This window comes from Anneissia japonica, unplaced genomic scaffold (assembly GCF_011630105.1).
Source record: "Anneissia japonica isolate Jap-2015-1 unplaced genomic scaffold, ASM1163010v1 scaffold1060_len253145_cov167, whole genome shotgun sequence".
In the NCBI taxonomy this organism is placed as follows: domain Eukaryota; kingdom Metazoa; phylum Echinodermata; class Crinoidea; order Comatulida; family Comatulidae; genus Anneissia; species Anneissia japonica.
Window position 1 is genome coordinate 172,528 of NW_022735641.1, and position 8,966 is coordinate 181,493.

General features: G+C 33.7%; 1 long non-coding RNA gene across 1 annotated transcript; it reads left to right on the forward strand.

The window, feature by feature from the left end:
- Positions 1-960: 960 nt before the first annotated feature.
- LOC117116640 lies at positions 961-5,931 on the forward strand. Its single transcript, XR_004446795.1, has 4 exons — positions 961-1,960; positions 2,483-2,654; positions 2,780-2,922; positions 4,092-5,931. It is a non-coding gene; the product is annotated as an uncharacterized LOC117116640 (long non-coding RNA).
- Positions 5,932-8,966: the final 3,035 nt, after the last annotated feature.

Below are 8,966 nucleotides of genomic sequence, written 5' to 3' on the forward strand. Positions count from 1 at the left end.
ACAAATTTACAGCAAAAACATGAAATTAAAGGCAATTACACTAATGTTTTAAATTGTCACACTAAAACTTCAGATTCAGATTTGATTTATTGATTCATTCACATCATACATAACAGTAAACACACACACTTATCATAATCAGGGACAAACATATTTTTTTCTTAGCCAACCCGTTCGGAGATAACACTTCCCTCCCCACCCCCAACTAGGCTTCTCAGAACAAAACAAATTACAATGTTTTATTAATGTGCCTTTGTAGGATATAAAATAATACTATTTTATATAAAACTACAAAAAGTACCGGACCTGTGTGTACTGTACTTAATTACTTCAGTCAAGTCCTACAAGATTTATAATTGTGTTCACGCATCCTCTAGTCACTGCATTATAGTATACATTTTTCATCACAGAAGCCCGTATACGCTGTGTTTTGAAGAGAAAAACATGTCTAAATTACATATAATGTGAATTCAATCCCTGTTTGAATTAAGCTGTTGTGATGGTTTATTATATATATATATATATATATATATATATATAGATCTTCAATAAAACAACTTGTTTGAAAGCCACTATAAATACATTACCAATGATGGTAATTTCGAATCAATTAATAGGACCACGTGAACTGCAGCGAGTTCTATCCTTATCATCTAGATAGTTGCATTCAATAGATTGCTTATTCAAAATAACAATCTATTGATTGACTGTAGCTTACGTTGTAAGTTTCCTTTTGCCGTGAATTTGTAGATGATTGGACCCGAAAGGCGGGTTACTAAACTTGTATACAATTTTGTGGTTCCACAGATACTATTAGAACTTCGACAACGAAGTAAATATGTCTCCAGTGTCTCAGTTCCAGATAGGCCAAGTAGAAGTCTTAGATGAAGTCTTAGATGATGAGACTGGTGTCTGGAGAGCTGCCACAATCACTGGAATAAACAAAACAAAAAAATCGTTTATCCTGCAACAAGTGACTTTTTTTCCTACGACACTGTACCTTTCCCGGATATCTTTGACAACGTCTTACCGGATACACCGCATGCGCGACAATTACCCAATGATCTGCGCCGCATCCTCAACTGGGCTTCTCCAACCATCTCTGTCAAACAACTTCAGCAACAAATTATTTTCATCTAGCACACATGTACAAAATTTTGAGAAATGAGCCCATGACACTGCTTCCTGGTCGAGTGAATGGAAGTACTTCAGTCGATGATTTTTCGTGAGGTCACTTAGCTGATACAATTAATAAGTATACTGAGCATGCTGATAAATTTCACCGATTAATGCTGTTTAAGTATGGCAATGTATTAACCGGATATGAAATGAAATTCATCGACGTAGTACCACAGCTACTGGAAAGGTATCCTTTTCACTCTGTCATGAGACTTTCGACAGAACAAGGAGAGCGAACACACTATATGGACATGTGTCGATTTTATCAACATTCGACACGCGGTGGTGGATCGACCAAACAGGATCCAATTTCCAAATTTTTTGAATGGCAATGGCGTATGGTCCACCATCGTATTCGAGAATGTCCAGTGGAAGTGCGGAATCGTTTTGAACAGTTCATCGCAACCAAAATGCGTCCGCCAGTTGAAGAACCGAATAATGATGGAGATGCGAGACTAGTGTGTGAGAACACCATACCAAAGGCCCTGGAAGGAAGAAGCATCGTCATAGTAGGAAGACTAGGATAATATACCTTTGCCGCAATTTCAAGTAATAACAACGCAAGCTGAATGTGATAAGGATCCTCCTAAAGTTGCCACGGTATTAGCTGAGTGCTTTAGAAGAGGTGTTGAAATACTAAGTGATGCACTACTTAGAAGTCTGGAAAATGGTACATTTACATCGCTAGAGAACTACAAGCTAGATCTAAATAGTCTGAAAAATGCTCCATACACAACAATCCAGTCTGAGCACCTGATAACAGTATTAACAACTACAACAGGTAAGCCTATGCTGAACTATTAGATAAATTTTCTATTGCTTCACAAATTGATTTGTACCGAATATATTCGCTAATACTAATCAGCACCACACCCCACCCCCGCCAACAAACGCACTGGCCTTCCAACTTTCTGACTGAAATGACTACTAAGGTACACGCTCTACTTTCTATCATTACCGTATATCTCTTTGTGTAGTCGTTCTTTACATGCATTGGACATTTCTGGATCCGCCTCTGTATTATCATCATCATCATCACCATCGTCATCATCATCACCATCATCATCACCATCATCATCACCATCATTACCATCATCATCACCATCATCATCATCACCATCGTCATCGTCGTCGTCATCGTCATCATCATCATTATTATTATTATTATTATTATTGTTATTATTATTATTTATTTATTTATCATCATCATCATCACCATCATTATCATCATCATCATCATCATTATTATTACAACGAATGTGAATCCTTCATAAGTAAATATTACAAATTTTTTTTTCAACAGCAAAGGTCCGAGTGCATACTGTATGCTAAAACGAAAAGAACGACAAGACAGACAGCCTTTGCAACTGATTTGTCAAAATGCACAAACGAAAAGGAAACACCGAAAATCAAACCAGGTTAAACGTAAAAGACTGCCAGGACATAATTTATTCACCCGTTCTAGCATGGCTCAGGTAAATAATTAAACATTTTGTATAGGATATAGGCTTAAAAAAAACCCCTACTTTTTTTCTATTCTTTTATTATCATTATTATTACGCTCAACAAATTGTTTTGTCATTGTTTCTTCTAATTAAAGATAATGCATGACCAGCCAGAACTACAGTTCGGAGAAAGAACCGCAATCATTAACCAATTAAGGAGGGAATGTACCAATGTTGAACGACGAGAGTGGAATGAACGTGCCCAAAACGATCTGTGACAACAATGCTTTTACTCTAGGTATGCCCATATATTATACATTCCTTCATCCATTCATTCATCCATCCATCCATTCATTCATTCATTCATTCATCCATCCATCCATCCATCCATCCATCCATTCATTCATTCATTCATTTGGTTAAAATCACAATACAAATTTACAGCAAAAACATGAAATTAAAGGCAATTACACTAATGTTTTAAATTGTCACACTAAAACTTCAGATTCAGATTTGATTTATTGATTCATTCACATCATACATAACAGTAAACACACACACTTATCATAATCAGGGACAAACGTATTTTTTTCTTAGCCAACCCGTTCGGAGATAACACTTCCCTCCCCACCCCCAACTAGGCTTCTCAGAACAAAACAAATTACAATGTTTTATTAATGTGCCTTTGTAGGATATAAAATAATACTATTTTATATAAAACTACAAAAAGTACCGGACCTGTGTGTACTGCACTTAATTACTTCAGTCAAGTCCTACAAGATTTATAATTGTGTTCACGCATCCTCTAGTCACTGAATTATAGTATACATTTTTCATCACAGAAGCCTGTATACACTGTGTTTTGAAGAGAAAAACGTGTCTAAATTACATATAATGTGAATTCAATCCCTGTTTGAATTAAGCTGTTGTGATGGTTTATTATATATATATATATATATATATATATATATAGATCTTCAATAAAACAACTTGTTTGAAAGCCACTATAAATACATTACCAATGATGGTAATTTCGAATTCAATTCTACCTTATGCGCCATTAGGCTATGGCTAAATAACAGCTTATTTTTTCAACGTCCAAGCACAATTTAATTGAAATTGATAAACCCTATCAGAAATATACTAGCTTGTTGTTTGGTGGGGGAGGGGGTAGTCCGATAAGCTGTTAATTACGAGTATTGTTGAATAAAATCGCCGGTTCCTTTGATTTCGTCGGATTAAGATGTAATTAATTCTCAGTATCAATTAATAGGACCACGTGAACTGCAGCGAGTTCTATCCTTATCATCTAGATAGTTGCATTCAATAGATTGCTTATTCAAAATAACAATCTATTGATTGACTGTAGCTTACGTTGTAAGTAAGTTTCCTTTTGCCGTGAATTTGTAGATGATCGGACCTGAAAGGCGGGTTACTAAACTTGTATACAATTTTATGGTTCCACAGATACTATTAGAACTTCGACAACGAAGTAAATATGTCTCCAGTGTCTCAGTTCCAGATAGGCCAAGAAGTAGAAGTCTTAGATGATGAGACTGGTGTCCGGAGAGCTGCCACAATCACTGGAATAAACATTTCTACAAATGGTAATCGTTACGGTGTACATTATCGAGGATGGCAGCCAAAACACGATACTTTTAAATTTCAAGATTGCATTCGAAACGCTACACCAGTGGAGAATTGGGAAAGCGACAACCAAAGAGGAAGAGTCCGAGTGAGCTCCCTAGTTCTTATAAGCGACTTCACACAATTAAGCCTGAACATCTGACGGAAGGTGATGTTGTTTATTTCATGATAGATCCAGAACAATATCAAGGTAATATTATTGTTAACGACCCGTTTCTGAAAACATTGAATGTGTCATATGACACTAGTGGAGGCTCCGGAGATGTTAATATTGTTGATGTAACTATCGGATATAGTGACATTGTCGATTTCAAAGAACAGGATAGGGCTAACCCCGAACAACCGAAAGCCAAATTAAGCACTGCACGGAAACCAAAAAGATGTAATCGTGTTGGTAAAACAAACCATATCTGGACAGACAACACACGTTCGACAGATGGTGCAAATATCCCAAATAATAATCATGAAGAGGAAATTACACACTGTATTTTTAAGGACGAAATAATTTCAATCGGCTCGTTCCTTGCAACCACAGATAATGATATATACCACTTTGTAACCTCTATGGTAATAGGAAGTAACGGATCTATTAAGGCGTCAGGATACAAAGTAAGAAAACTGGGCACAGACAACTTATTGATGAGGCTCATTCAGCAATGGTCTTGATAACCCAAAGATAATTAAACCTAAACTAAATGCTAAATAGATTGAACGCTGGCGCAGTACGCAACGAGCAGCAGAAGAACGCGTGAACACGCTTTCGTCAATAAAAACGTCAACGTATGAACAACGGAAAGCTTCATTAAGGACGTTGATACGGCAGGAAGTTCAACGGAGCTTGTCATCCAAGAAGCGTCAAGCACGATTCCACGTCTTGTACGAGCAAGGCATTGATGCCAAATTATTTGGCCTAAATGCTGGCAACATGTTCCACGAAGAATATTCACCGGAAAGCTTTCATCAACTAGACTCCCTCCTCGGCAGTGGTTGGGACTACTGTATGAAAAAGACAGTGATAGGTATTCGTTTGTATCGCGTTTCGATATAAAGCTCATTAAAGAGGAAAGATGTATGGAAATTGTTGCCCACTTATGCAATATTTCCACACAAGGCTGGAGTGAAGACTATCGTTCTCACGTGTTACAAGAAGTCGTAAATGCAAATCAACCTATTTAAAATCATGACAACTTTAACTGTAAATATTGTATTGTAATGTATTGTTATATATTTTATCGGCAATGTTTTATTTAGTATGTAATTGTTTTTTTTCTTGAAAGTATCCAATTTATTATGCCGTGGCTGGGATACAATACCATACCTTAAGTTTTATTTATTGAAAGTAGGCTGATGTAATTTACCTCCAAATAAGGACATTGGCATTGGTCTACGATCATTTCATCAGCCTATCGTTTTATTCAGAAATAGCACCTGCAGTATACAGACTTTTAAAACTATGATTTTCTTATTTTATTTTTAATAACCTTCAAATAATGAAATGTTTCAAACAACACTAAATTCGATTGATATACTTGTGAAAAAAAATATTTTTAGTTAACATGTTTGTTAATATGTACTTCACTAAACCTATTAAAAATAATATTTAAGATTTATAGTTAAGGATAAAAAAAAACACGAATTAGACTTGAGTGTAACAAAAGAATACGTTAAACCATTCGACGGCCAAAACACGCGGCGGACTGGACTAAATGAAACTGAAGACATATTGAGGTCCAACGTTTCGATCTATATGAATATTTTTGAGAGTACTGAAAATTCAAATTCTTAAAAATGACAAATAGATCGAAACTTTATTCATTGAATATAATATACTATAGTAATTAATTAATTATTTTGAATAAACCAATTACTCAACAGCAATCAAATAAAACAAATACGTAGTGTTAAATTTTAGGTATTGTATATTTCTTACTCTTCGCATATCGGACCGAGTATGATATACTATGTTGAAAGTTTAAAATAAATCATTTTTACCTTGAGTGTACCGTACTTCGTGTTGTTTGTGTTTTTCTATCTTAAAAAATTAATTAACAACTGTAAGCTTTAACTTCGAGATATTAGATTTTGATTTATTTTATTTCGTGGAGCAGAGCCGTCTTTATTTTTATACACATAGAGAAAAACAGACATACAGATACTTTTTTTTTTTAAATAAAAGGTATCCGAACTTCTTTCCATTTACCTACTTTAAATAATGATTGTGGTTTACAATCGCTTACAATAATACCTATTCATCCAACCTATTTATTAAATAAAATAATGTGAATAATCAAAATCCTATTATTAACTGTAATATTTAGTTTCCCAATGCTATATTGCGGGTGAGTTGCTGGCAACATGTTCCGCGAAGAATATTCACCGGAAAGCTTTCATCAACTAGACTCCCTCCTCGGCAGTGGTTGGGACTACTGTATGAAAAAGACAACGATAGGTATTCGTTTGTATCGCGTTTCGATATAAAGCTCATTATAGAGGAAAGATGTATGGAAATTGTTGCCCACTTATGCAATATTTCCACACAAGGCTGGAGTGAAGACTATCGTTCTCACGTGTTACAAGAAGTCGTAAATGCAAATCAACCTATTTAAAATCATGACAACTTTAACTGTAAATATTGTATTGTAATGTATTGTTATATATTTTATCAGCAATGTTTTATTTAGTATGTAATTGTTTTTTTTCTTGAAAGTATCAAATTTATTATGCCGTGGCTGGGATACAACACCATACCTTAAATTTGGTTTATTGAAAGTAGGCTGATGTAATTTACCTCCAAATAAGGACATTGGCATTGGTCTACGATCATTTCAGCAGCCTATCGTTTTATTCAGAAATAGCACCTGCAGTATACAGACTTTTAAAACTACGATTTTCTTATTTTAGTTTTAATAACCTTTAAATAATGAAATGTTTCAAACAACACTAAATTCGATTGATATACTTGTGAAAAAAAATATTTTTAGTTAACATGTTTGTTAACATGTACTTCACTAAACCTATTAAAAATAATATTTAAGATTTATAGTTAAGGATAAAAAAAAACACGAATTAGACTTGAGTGTAACAAAAGAATACGTTAAACCAGGGAGTTGTTATGGTTATGTTTTATGTTGAATCCTTATTTATAAAAGTACCATTAGTTAATGAATTGTCCGAGTGTAAAATTATATACCATATTCTCATGTTCCTGACACAATCTTTGTATTAAATAACACTAACATGTATTTACGCTTTAACCATACCCTACGTAATTATGGATTAAGGACCTGTAAATAACTCTCATTATTGACCTAATACTTGTTTAAACCATCCGTTGAGAATTAACTACTTCTATTTCCTACCAATTAAAATATTCGACTATTTGAATTATTTCTTTTATATCCCTCCTTGTTAACTTATAACTATAATTAATTAACAATCTCTTATTTGAAGTTAAATTTCTTAATTTTATATATTTCGTGGATTCATTGAATATAATATACTATAGTGATTAAATAATTATTTTGAATAAACCAATATACTCAACAACAATCAAATAAAAAAATACTTAGGGTTAAATTTTAGGTAATGTATATTTTTTACTCTCTTACCGAGTATGATATACTATGTTGAAAGTTTAAAATAAATCATTTTTACCTTGAGTGTACCGTACTCGTGTTGTTTGTGTTTTTCTATCTTAAAAAAAATAATTAACAACTGTAAGCTTTAACTTTGAGATATTAGATTTTGATTTATTTTATTTCGTGGAGCAGAGCCGTCTTTATTTTTATATACATAGAGAAAAACATACATACAGATACCTTTTTTTTTTAAAATAAAAGTTATCCAAACTTCTTTCCATTTACCTACTTTAAATAATGATTGTGGTTTACAATCGCTTACAATAATACCTATTCATCCAACCTATTTATTGAATAAAATAATGTGAATAATCAAAATCCTATTATTAACTGTAATATTTAGTTTCCCAATGCTATATTGCGGGTGAGTTGGCTGTTTGCAATTTATTACAGAACATGCAGATTTTTAAGCAAAGAAAATCGACGGTCTATACAGGTGAACCTGTTGTATAACACCTCATAATCAGAGAAGGATAAGGCTACACAGATGAAGGCCACTTAATTGCTGACCAGCTGATAGCGTCAAGATTTCAACTTCGTGCTTATTGGTCAATAAGAGTGAACTACGTCACGGATTGCAGGACAATGCATTACTGACCAGATGACAACTTCATGATGTCAACTTCGCGTTTATTGGTCAATGAGCTTTTGGACAAACACTTCCAATCACCTTGAAAGCAACAGTGCTAAATGAGATTTTAATAGGTAACACGCACATCTGTAGAGCCACTAATCTTTCTAAACCGCTCCTAGAGCGGTAACCTAACGTTAGTTTATCGAGGGCGGGTCGAGCTAATGTGAAGATGCAGATGTCTCGACTAGAACAAGCTAACAAGCTATGAGGCACCAAGTGTAAATTTATTATACAGTATAACACAATTACTTATAATTCATTATTTAACGTATAATTAAATAGATCGCCCATTATTTATATATAATGCATTTACGTCTAAAAGATTATATGCAAATAATTGCGTTAACATTTTTATTATTTATATATAATTAGTTTACTGATTTCATTATATATAAATAATGAAAGGGTAACCAAACATTATTT